General features: G+C 38.3%; 1 protein-coding gene across 4 annotated transcripts in view; it reads left to right on the plus strand.

Moving 5' to 3' along the window:
* The window catches only part of Cpeb4 (cytoplasmic polyadenylation element binding protein 4), a 64643-nt gene that overhangs the window by 19125 nt on the left and 32498 nt on the right, over positions 1-13020 (plus strand). The gene's annotated exons all lie outside the window — the stretch shown is intronic.

Genomic DNA, 13020 nt, shown 5'->3' on the forward strand with positions numbered 1-13020 from the left:
CAAAAAATCTCAGAAACCTAGAGGTTCTAAAATGTGACAGTAATTACATAACCAGGGAGAAATCACATGTAGTGACTTTTGGCTTAGTTTTACAACTTAAAAAAGTATACAATTTTTTGCCCTACAATTTCTGATTAAAATCTTTTATAGTTAATATTTTCTATATATGATGATTTAAAAAATACTATTCCTACTTATATTCTGGCCTCAAGTTTGTTAGTGACTATGTTACAGATTTTAACAAGTCTCACTAGGCCTTTTCTTCTTGATAAGAGACTCACAGTCACTTGAAGCCTTAAAAGCTAAATACACAAGCATGGACCCCACCTCATACATGTAATATAGATTTATCATGTTCTTTTTTAATGTCTCAGATCATGCTACCATGTAGCCAGAGTGATAATTGTTCTCTAGAGTCCTAATGAAAGCTACACAAAAGGAAACCTTTTTCCTTGTCAGAATCTCAGTTTACTAGGAAGCGCTACACATAGAACTTTGCACTGAGGCAGGGTAGCCTGTTATAGTGGTGACTAATCAATCCATTTTCCCAGAGGTTAGTTAGCATGTCATATCACTGATACAGTAAAACCCTTAAACTTATTTTTCCTTCAGAACTACTTAGGGTTTTTTTTTTTTTTTTTAATTTTTGAAATAGTCATACCCCCCGCCCTCACATACACACACATACACATATCCCTCTTCAACTGCTTCCATATCCCCCATAAGGAATTTTTGTGTTTCCTGAAGATATAAGAAATAATGTGTATACTCATCCATCTCATGAGGTCACTTAGAAATAAGGACATTTTGGAGATGTTTAGGCATTTTTGAAGATCCTTACTGAATGCCTTGTGGAAATCTGGGTGCATGTTCCAAGATCATGTTCCATATGTGAAGAGACTCTTTTAGAGTTTGCTGGGTTTAGTAGGACTGTGACTCAGCCTTTTCCAATTTCTCTTTTGTCATAAAAATGAGATCTAAGGCCATTATTAGCACCAGAAAATTGTACTTTTTCAGAGTAGCTCAAAGAGGAACATGCCAATTTCCTGCTTTTGTCCTCCATAAGAGGTTACCAGTTTGGGGACATAGAATAAAGGGTATATGAGGGTTTCTCTGTAGTGCCTTTTGTTACTTGTGAGCTTATTGTCATTGTAAAGATTAATTACAGGAAAAGTTTGTAAAGGACATTTAAAAAGCATTTACTAGATTCTTACAGCAGGTTCTTGAGAACCTCCCTTGTACTAGATGCTGGGGAAAGTAGGTAGAACAGCAATAGGTACAGTTTGTTAGGTTATGTTTCTGGGAAGCAAGTCTCTAACTAAGATTTAAATATAAAGAGTTTTGCACCTATTGTATAATTAATTGAAAGATTTCTTTGGTTTATCAGTTTTACCCAGGATTTCTAAGGTTAATTTTTCTCTTTTAGTTTGATAGATTATTATTGTTTAAGCTTCACTTTTATTTTATGTTCTATATAAAACTTATTCTCACTAATATTTACTTAGGTCTCTTTAGCTGATTCTGTATGGGAAGTCAAAAGTTAACTGACAGAAAAGAAATCTGTGTAGATAGTCTAATGTGGGAACTTAAGGAGGCTGTGGAGCTGTAGCAAGGCGGAGTGGCAAGAACAGCTTTAGACTTAACTGTCCTTCCAGCTGTGCGATGAGTGTGCGGTTTACATGGCAGCATGTGTCTGTCAAAGTCGACATATGGCCTGGCTCTGGAAGATGCTTAAGAATTAATGTGGATTTTACTGTTATCTACTAAGTCTTTCATTGTGCTTTATCACATGAGAAAGCCAGGTTCAGTTCTTTTCAGTATTAAATGAACCTGGTAGCTGTCTTTTTGCCACTTTGTGGATTATTCTTTCTTCCACCCTTAGTCCACTTTTTTTCTCTCACCCTTTCACCCTAACACTAGATAAGAGAGAAAAAAGGGTAGAAGGGAAAGGAAAGAGTTCCCTGAATAAAGTCAGGGTGTGGAAAGGGGGTGATGTTTATCATTAGAGTACTTCCTGCTGATCAGGGGCATGAATTCCTTGGGGCAAGTTTGATCTTTGATGTCAGGATATCTCATTTCTTCTTGATTCTTTTTTGCACACAACAACCAACAACACCCCTGTCCCCTTGGAGCCCTAGCTTTTATACACCCTCTGAAAAGTCCCCAAAAGTCACACAGTCACAGACACTATCTGCAGATGGCAAAACCACTACAAAGAGCACAGCCAAATCCTAGAGCACAAGCTACAGACAGCTGCTGGGGACAGTCTGAAGCAGCACTGTATCCTATACCTGGGATCAAAAGGAAAACATAGTCTTATAATATTTCTGTGTTTTTTAAAGAAACAAACCTCCAAAATTGTAACTACAAAACTTCACATTTTTTTCTTTAAAAAAACAAGGAAGAATTCATAGATGGAGGCATGAGCCTAAAACACCAGTTCATAGTTCTGCTTGGCTTTGAAAAGTCCTAACCCTTGTTTCAGTGCAGTCTTCACTAGCAAATGAGGCTCCATTCAGGACACTGCTTCATGTCCTGCAGACTCCTCTTTGACCTAGCACTTTTCATACTGTGATGCTTAATTCTAGTAGTGATTCTATCTTAAGATTTTGTTTAAAAGAGATCATTACCTTTACCTTAAAAACAATCCATTGTCCTCTAAGTCAGGCACTAAATCCTGCCAACCCATCTAAACAGTAAATCATCCTCCTAGTGCTCCTTCCTCAGACACAGGGCAGAAAATCACCATTCATTCTGTGAGATCATCAGACCTCTTAAAAAATGTAGATTTTAACTTGAGAATAGTGTTAAAAGATTTAATCATACACAGACATTTTGCATTTGGGCTAATTTTGCATTGAAATAATTCCATAGAACATGAATGACCTCATTTATTTATCTCTTATCTATAGTTCCTCCTAGATATCTGTGTTTAAAATCATAAAGCCTAAAATTTATGCGGGCACTATAATGTGAGTCATTGTTTCTATATATATTAGTTTAAGTGAAGGGAAAAAAGTTACAAAGGAGAACTTGCATTTTCTGTTTAGGACAATATTTCCTTGGTATGGAGGGTTAAATTTTTTCATTTTTGCCATCAACAAATAAGATACTTGATATGTCTAGAGGCTTCAAAGGTTGTGTTTGAATTTTCTTATGGATGTGTTGTTGATTCCAACTGGTTTCTTCAAAACTTTTAACAGATGTTTAAAAGGACTTAGCTTTCGTTTGACCATGAATATCAGAGGTTTTTGTGGGTTTTTTTTTTTTTTTTTTTTTTTTTTTTTTTTTTTTTTTTTTTTTTTTTTGGAGACAGGGTTTCTCTGTGTAGCCCTGGCTGTCCTGGAACTCACTCTGTAGACCAGGCTGACCTCGAACTCAGAAATCTGCCTGCCTTTGCCTTCCAAGTGCTGGGACTAAAGGCATGCTCCACCACTGCCTGACCTTTGTGGTTTTAAAATAATGTTTAAGTACTGTTTTTTTAAAAGAGCTTTTAAGTTCCTGTCATTTGCTCCATGGCAGGGGCTCAGCTGTTTGGGGAGGAAAAAAAAGTCCTCCATAGGCTTTTTCTTTGTGTCATTGCTAAGGTCAGTTGGCAAGTCCTTATGTTATTTTTATCCTGGAAACTGTATTCCCTTCTCTATAACCAGTGGCAATGACAATCCACAGAAGCTTATCCCCACAGACCAGTTTTGTTTTCTTTGTTCCACACCCAGACTCATATGCCAAGAGCCTGAGTCTGTGAGTTTTGATTTCCCCATGTGGCACCTTGAGCACAGCTATAATCCTGTTAGATTATCAGAAACAAGCGATGTTCTTCTTCTTTTTTTTTTTTTTTTAAAATGTGTAGCCCAGGCTGGCCTCGAACTCGTGATCCTCCTGCCTCTGCCTCCTTCAGCAAATCCTACCGGCGTGTGCCACCACTACCGGCAAGCGATGTTCTTCTATTTAGATGTCCAGGAGATTGTTTGGGGAAATACTGATATTTACTGTACTTTTTTCTTGCCTATGACATTGGTACTTTTTACAAAGGGAGTAGTAGGTCAGAGCCAAACCTGAACACAGCTGTTTTCAGCCTTCTGAAGCATAGGTGGACACATGAAGTAATCATAAAATGTGTTTCTCTTATGTGTATATAGTAAAAAAGACCCTTAACAAGCATGGAGCTTTCTGCCTCAGCATGTGCAAGGAATAAGCTGAAGTAGGAATGAAGTAGGAAGTAGTTTATGGAATGAATCAGATGCACTGGGTAAAGAGACAAAATTAGTACTTAGAATATATCAGCAATTCCATATCATATAGTATTGAATATTTTAAATCTAATATATAAAGGCAATTTAATATCCAATTTGCTTCATTTCATTAGAAAGCAAATTAAATAGCAAGATTACTGCAACAGCAAATGCAGTCCATAAGTCTTGCAACACTGCGGTTGTTCTTCAGTTATTAACTAAATTATGAGTCAATACCATATTTTTCCTTTGAATATAATGAAAATGGAGTCTTTTGTATTGTTTTAGAATAAATAGAATAAATTTTGCTTTCAGTTTTGGGGAGGAATGAGACTCAACATACTTATTAGCAATGATTTTTATGTGTGTGTGTGTCAGGCATGTCAAATGCTAAATCTGCATGTAAGCAATAATGGTTATTTGCAGTCCTGTTGTTTATGAAACCTTTCGTGCCTAAGGACTCTTTTAGAGATGTATGTGATGCATGTTTCTGCCTTACTTACTTCATAACTCATGAGGATTTATTTTAAGAACTGTGGACTTAACACAAGAATGTTCTGCATTTTATTTCCTGATTGCCAAAGGTGCTGTGGCCTTCCACTGTAAACACTGTGGATGCTTTTCTACTTCTTCATATATTACATTCCAGGGTCTTTCCCTGCTGTTTCCATTACTGTACATTTTCCCCTGAAACAAAAGATTAACTGCATGGGCAAGTGGGGATTCCATCTGTGCCTTTTCTTTGTTGCTGAGCAAAAGAATTTATAATAATCGTTTTAGAAGAAAATCATGAAACTCAGTTGAAGTTCAGTGCATATTGCTTGTTTCATTAATTTCATATGAGTGGTGGTTAGGATAATTATGCAAATTCTTTATCTGTAATTCAAAGAAAATGAATTTAGTGCTACTTTTTTGGGAGAGATTAAATAATGGCTGGCAAACCTTTCTTATATACAGTTCTCTTAATGTTTTTATGTTCCAAAATGTAGTCACTTGGTTCTCTATTTTAGAGACCAGATAATATATACTGATATGCTGAGGCCTTCAACTTGATTTCATGTAGGTTCTGATTCTGAGAGAACTCTAGACTGAAAGCTATTGAATGAGGACTACAGTTGGTCATTTATTTGTGTCATGTTTTATGAACCTGAAATAATTTGGCCATAAACAAAATTTTCAAAAATGAAAGGAGTTCCCATGAAAACAGGCTGTTTAATTTCCAGTCAGAAGTGTGTATGATGTGGGATGTGTGTGTGTATGTGTGTGTGTGTATGTGTAGTATTTTCCCTTTTCTATTTAAATGATGGCCTCTGTCTATATGAAGGCAGATCACTGCAGCCTCACTCTACCAACCATTTAAAGGGTTAGACACTTTCCTTCAAGGGGCAGATAGCAGACAAGATACAAACTGCTATGAAGAAGAGCCAAAAAGAACAGGGCAAAACACAGCTAGTTTATCTTGGATTCACAACCAAATATCCCCTCTCAGTTACATTACTATTTATGTTATCAAGTGCCTTTAGGAAAATTGGGGAAATCTTAAACATTACATGTATTTGAGTACAGACTCAGCCAAGCAGCTTCCCTGCTTATGGGACCAAACCTTCTGAGAACACTGGTTTCTTCTTGTCCCCTTTGGATGATACCAAGTAGCTCAAAGCAGCTGAGCAGGGAGTGGTCGTGGTTTCCAAAGTAGAAAATTGCCCTACTTATAAAAGTCTCCTGAGGAATGGAGTGAGAGACATAGCAAAGAGTATAATTTCAACTGAACTACAATTAACTTCGTGTGCGGGTGGTTTGAAATGAAGGGTGTTTCCTCCCCTGCACTTTCCCTTTCCTAGCTGGGGACGTGGAACCTCCTGAATAGCCTTCTCTTGGGCTGGTAGTACCTAGGACTGGACCTTGGCTCTCTATGGAGGCAACAGCACTCATTGTGAGGAAGAAGAGGTCGGTGGGTTACCTGGAGTCACTGCTGGGGTGGGTCCTGCTGAACTCTGAGCAGCTGCTAGTTTTCAAGGTTACTTCCGAGCAGGATTTATTGGATACTTCAGTCGCTGGGTCAACAGAAGTAGACTGTGAACTTGCTGGTTTACCCTTTCAGATTTGGGGGTTCTATCTTTAAAAAGGAGGGGAGGAGAGACTAGGGAATGGCCTAGGTGAGAGGGAAATGTGATGTTGAACATTGATTTGCTAGTAGAATTGAATTGACATCATCCCCACTGTGCTTCTGAACTGAACCAGTTACACAGAGCACACACATCATGTTTACCTTCAGATCCACTGTGTCCTGCTTGCATACACAAGTTGAACGTAGTGATCCTCTTTCCTCTGCCATACATCTGTGATAGAATATTTGATACTTCTTTTCATTCTAAAAATTATATAAGCAGTTGTCACAAAGCAGGAATTTATCTTATGTTATCTATGATGGGAGTTCAAAATTGCCTAAGCAGTTCCATATCTTCTTTTTGAACATTGAGCACAAAGAATCCTATTTTGAGTCTGCAAAAACTGGGTGGTCATAGTCACCTTAGAATGGTGCCACAACTCTGACTTTATCTGGATGGCAGGTGAGGGTGAGGAGGGCCAGGGCAGAGGAGTAATACTAAACCATTTATGTTATTAGAAGGTTAATGAACATAAGCATTTTCAAAAGTTACCACAGAACACTAATATTTTTCATCCTCACTAAGGCTCCCATATCCTATAGCTGTTGTGACTTAATTTTGTTTAATATACAGTGGGGCAGTGGCAGGGGTGTGTGTGTGTGGAAACTGATAAAGGTACAAACCAAATTTGGTAGACACTTTTGAGATAACAAGCACTAGTAAAGTAACACATTGCAAATAATTTAGTGTTTTTACACTGCCACCTTAAGTATTGGATGTAGCTTAAATAAGCATGGGTTATACCAGACAGACAAAAAAATAGTACTATTCTCCATTTACAAGTGAAAGCTGAGTGATATTTTAGCAAGTTTTCAGATATTGTTAGCAGTTTGTCAGTGATAAATATTAAACACTTCTGCTCTATAAATGAGAAAAGGGGTTCAAAATTATACAGCCCCGTGCTGCTGCCGCTTCCTGCCCGTATTAATGCATGCACTATATACTTTTTGATGATGTCACTTATTTTTCTAGTTTTTTTCTTCTCAGAAGTTTCTATGAAACTTTTATATGGAGGCATTATTGCTAGTGCATTTCCTGAGAGCTACTAAACAATCCCATATGAACGTACCCATTTAATAAATACTTCGTTGTCTTTATTGAGTGGTCCTCAGGCCTTCCTTGATCATGGTGTGTAGCCCCACCTATGGTATTGGGGGATTTTGGCAAAGGGAACCAGGTTGCCTGGTTCATACCTGTCATAAAAACATCCAAGATTCCTTTTGCTGTTAACTTAGCTACAGCAAGGAAAGAACAGTCCAAAGTGTGACGAAATTACTTCCTGGAAAGGGAGAAATGGCTCAGTGGGTAAGAGCCCTTGTCACAGAAGCATGAGGACCTGAGTTCAGATCTGAACCCCTGTAAAAAGCCAGAAGTAGTCATGTGCCCACTCATTAACTGTGGCAGTGTAGCTCCAGGTTCAATAAGAGATCTGTCTCTGAGGAGTAAGGCAAGAGAAGGATAGAATCGGACACCTGATGTCCTCCTCTGGCCTCTATGTAAGCACCACCTGCATATACACTACACTAACGTGCACACTGTGCACTCATACACATGCATGAGATTTTTAAAAATGTTCCTGATCTGCTTGGAATACTTACCTAAATATTGTGTACAGTTAGTTCTTTATCAGCTGTTTATGCCTGACTTACATTTCTTTTTTACTTCATGGTGCCCATGTACTCAATACCAAAACTTAGAAGGGAAGAAAATGGCAACAAAACCCAGTGAATTGTTCCTGTTTGGCAGTACAGTTTGAATAAACTTAACTAGTTTTACATTGGTTACTACTCTGAGAAAGACATGAGAATGGCAATGCTGCCTCCTGAGCTTCAGTATTCTAACTGGCTGTTCTACACTAGTGCACCCAACTCTAAAAGCCAGGTTTTGTTTTATTCTGAGTTGCCTGGAAGCAGCCCAGTTGGACTCTGAAGGAAAGGTAGTTCTAGAATCTTTCTGGAGCCCCCGGGGGGAACATGCCAGTGTTATACATCAGAAAAGAGGAGTCAACTAATTAGAAGACCTCCTTTTTAGTGCCTGAGAAATTAGCAATAGAGTGTAGATCTTTGTTCTAAAGAATAGTCCTGACTAATAGAAACTATAAATAACTCAAAAAATAAAAAAAAAAACTAAAAATGTCTACTAGCTATAAAATTATGAATAATAAATGTCTGGCATGATTGAGTAAATAGACATGTGTAAGTCAACTGATCTCACCCTGATGACCAGAAGCTGTCCACTCAGTGGTTCTCAACCTTTCTGGTGCTGTGACCTTTTAATACACTTCCTCATGTTGTGGTAACTTCCCAGCCATACAATTATTCTGTTGCTACTTTCTAACTGTAATTTTGGTACTGTTATAAGTCCTAATGTGAATATCTAATATGCAATCCCTAAAGGGGTTGTGACCGATAGGTTGGGAGCCAGTGGTCTAGAGGCAAAATCTTCACATAACTGATTTAACCCTAACAAGTTTCGGATTATATTCTTTCTGCAAGCTACTCAATACTAAACATTGTCAAGTCTTCTAATGTAATATACAGATGGCTGATGATAATTTAAAGATTGATAAGTTCTACCCTTTCATTTATAAGTGAGGGAAATAAGATCTAGAGGAAAGCTATCAACACACGGCCACATCACTGGTAATCAGAGAGCTAGGTCTGAACACAATGCCAAATGTGTTTCTTAATTATTTCTTAATATTCCAGGAAGTTTATTATAGGCTAACACAGGGGTTCTCAACCATTGCAAACATATAACTCTAATGGTGTTGGGAACTAAATACTGTTCAATAGCAAAATTACATTCATGCAGTAGCCATGAAATAAGCTTATGGTTGGGGGCACCACAACATGAGGAACTGTATATTAAAGAGTCACAGCATTAGGAACCACTGTTCTAGAAGGAAGTGTTAATTTGCGCTTTTGCTTCCAGAGCATTAGAGTCCATGATCACGATGGTGGCAGGAGCAGCTAAGAGCTCATATCTCAAACAACAAGCAGGTGGTAGAAAGTACAGTGGGAGTGGCACAGGCTGTTAAACCCTGCAGCCCAGTCCCACTGACATACCTCCTCTAACAAGGCCACATCTTCTCAGCCTCCTTAAACAGCTCTGCCAGCTGGAGACCAAAGAGTCAAATGTCCAAGCCTATGGGGAACATTTTCATGTAACTCACCACACTTTGCATATGCATGATTGTTTTCCAAAGTGTGTGGATACTGATATAATGCAGTTAAAATGCATTTATAGGTGTTACTGAGTTCTTACTGATACTTACTAAGGTTTTAGTTGTTTTGTTTTTATGTCCTGGATGAGGTAGAGCTAGGTGTCTTTGTTATGTAGTGAAGCCACTATGAAATATTTTCCTTGTAATAGGTCTTAATATTTGTTAAAAATTATGAGATAGTTCTAGAGAACTTCTCTAATTGTTCTGCTTTATGCTTCTGCTGTTAGGATGTTCCCTAGGACCCCAAAGAACTTCCTTTATAGTACTATAGAGGAAGAAGAAATAGAAATAGAAATAGATGAGGAAAGGAGAATGGAAATGTATGAGTCACTTACCTTATATTGTCATCTCCAGCAAATAGCATTTTGGAGCTTCATTTCTATATTTGAAGCATTATTTGTCATTTGAGACAATTCTAGAAGAATGGGGACAGCTCTGATATGATGAGACATAGCCATGTGGCTTGGACGTCTCCTACATTTGGCTCCTGCCTCTATTCCAGCTCCCAAGATTGTTCATATGCTGTGAGATCCCTTCCACTATATGTTTCTGCTTTGAAGTAACCTGGTCACTATCTGTGGACAGTAGTGTTGTTGTGTGTGTGTATGTCCAAGTGGGAGAATTCTGCCGGCACCATCTCTTTTTAATTCTCTGCTCTTTGGAGAATTGTCTCCAACCTAAATCCTTACAGAACTTTTTCTCTGAATTTTGTGATCTCTAGTTTATAATTTAAAACAGATAAAGCCCAGAAAGGTAAAACAACTTTACAAAGGTAAAGTCGCTCAGTTTCCCAGTAAGGGGGAGAGGATCACTGAAAGGAGCATTGCCTCGTGCCTCCTATTCAGTGGCTCAAGCATTTGTAGTGTAGCTGGAAAGAAGGAAACAAACATAAGATGTAAGCAGTGTGGCTTTACATGTGTCCATGGAATAGGCATGAATGTTTCTTAGCTTCAGTTTAGGAATTCAATTTAAAATATGTATTATCATGATTCACGGTAATCTTCTATAGAAGGTGTGGTCCTCACACTGTCTGACTCCTTGTTACAGAATGGATACTGGTATTCTAGCCACTGATTCTGATGCCTCAGGGCTGTCCTGGAGCCTATGTGGCCCGGTCCCTAAGTGACTCAGACCCACTGCTTCCCCTTCCCTTACTTGATGGTCTGTTTTTCTACTTTTCTTGCCATTAGTTACACCTTCCCCTCCTTTTTTTTTTTAATTTTTAATATTTTTTTTACCAGCTATAGATGCTTTAATTGGACAAAAAAAAAATTTTTTTTTAAATTTAAACTTTTGTCATTAATCACTGGTATCATAAACATCCTCTTAAGGCAAGCTACCCTGTTGCTGTGTCCTCTTACTGCAGCATCCAGAGTCAAGAAGGCTTCTGGTGAGGATAAAAATAGCCTTCCTGCTTGCTGGTTTGTTGTTAGCTTTCCTGGCAGTCGGAAATCTTTCGAATTCCTTAATTAGGTCAGCTCCTTGGTAGCTTCTCTGCAGACATTTCCTTATGCTTGGAACTCTTAGCTGCTTTAGACCTTGCAACTTTACAGCTGCCTTGAATTAGTTGGGTAGTCTTTCATTCTGTAAAAAGATATTACATTGGCTTTTACAATCTTGTTTTCCACTGTCCTATTACAATTTAAAATTGGAATTTGAGGTTTTGGTACAAAAAGAAGGTGCCCTTCGTTTATATTAATACTCGTAACCTAGGTAAGTTTTGAGGTTTCCCTTTCCTGAAATCTTTCTGCTGCTGTGCTAGTTATGGTAAAAGTTGGGGGCTTGAGTTTTGCTTTCTCTTTTTTTCTCAGAAAAGATATACACCCCTGTTTGCAACCAAAGATACTAGTAAACATCTAATTCCCTGAAGCCAAAAGATTCCCTGGATTATTTTTGCCTACTCCAAAATTCCAGTTTACTACTTACTAGACAAAAGAAGCTGCCTGGGGTCCTTTCTTGTGAAGGTGGAAAATCATTGCTTATCTTTGCTTGTTGTTGGAAACAGGAAAGGAATTGCTGTCAATTGCTGAACTACTACTACACACTAGGGGTAGAGGGGTGTTATCACTCTACAGAGCTCATTTCAGGACTCTCTCACAATGCCTATAAATGGAAATAGGGATCTCTGTGTCCCTAATATTCAGCAATATGAAATAATTACAAGACTGTGATTTTATCCTTTTCCCTGTATCTTCTAAGGCAAGAGACATCACCACCTTCTGCCCTTCTGCCCTTCTGCTCCCCCGCCCCCAGTTAGTTTTTATTGACAACTTAACACAACTAGAATCACTATGAAGGGAGGATCAATGAGCCTCAATTTGGCCTGTGCAGGATTGTTACTTGAGTTAACTGAAATAGGAAGACTATATCCTGAATGATAACATTTTAATGGGCTGAGCCTTGAACCAAGTGAATAGGAGAGAGTTAACTGAGCATTAGGAAGCCTGCTCTGGCTGCTCTTGACTATGGATGTACTTCAGGTTCTTGCTGCCTCGATTTCCCCACAACGATGGATTGTAATTTAGAATTATGAGCAAAATAAAACCTTTCTTCCCTAAGTTCCTGCCTGGGGTATTTTATCACAGCAGCAGGAAATGAAACTAAGACAATATGTATGAGACAATATGTAACCTTGTATGAGAGGTGCTACCATACAGAGTGAACCAGAGCATGGCTGCCATGAAATTGGGAAGACTTCCATAGGAAATAAGGCCAATGAGGAGCTGCCTATAGCAGCAGGGTAAGAGATGGTAGAGGGAATGGAGGTGGAACTTGGGTGGTGAGACACTGGGGCTCAGAGAGAGGAGGGCATTCCACAGGGGAAGTGGCCAGAAATAGAGGTGATGAGTTAGCAGGTCTGGATGTCTGGTGGATTTTGTAAGGGTAGGGAAATGGCTCTGTGAACAGATAGGAAAGAGCACAAGTGTAAGGATTTTTCCTGACTCTCACATTAATGGCCACATCCATCTTAACTCTATGTATAAAGTGTTTTAAATGGGTCTTTAGAAAGAGCAAGAATCTGTAGCTGGTATCAGTGGCAGTTCTTCCTTTGTGATTTTACATAGAAATGCTATAAACAGTTGGTTCTAGGACAGGTAGGTCATGAGACCAAGTAAGGGTATGGACTTTGATTGTTAAGCAATTTTCTTATCATAAGGTACAGAGCATAGTAAGTACATTGCATTAGGTTATACTGACATTAGTTCAGCATTTGTGTAAATACAAAGTTGGTATCATAACCAGTGAATTTATAATGAGCCTTTAGCCTTTGCTATATGTTATCCAGGTATCCATAGCACCATCTTGCTACAAGTATCAGGTAGTGTTGATTAAAAACAAAATTATGTAAAGGCCATTTGTTACCTTTAATCAGAATTTGTGATAGTATAGCTTT

The sequence above is a fragment of the Mus caroli genome, chromosome 11 (assembly GCF_900094665.2).
Source record: "Mus caroli chromosome 11, CAROLI_EIJ_v1.1, whole genome shotgun sequence".
NCBI classification, from domain to species: domain Eukaryota; kingdom Metazoa; phylum Chordata; class Mammalia; order Rodentia; family Muridae; genus Mus; species Mus caroli.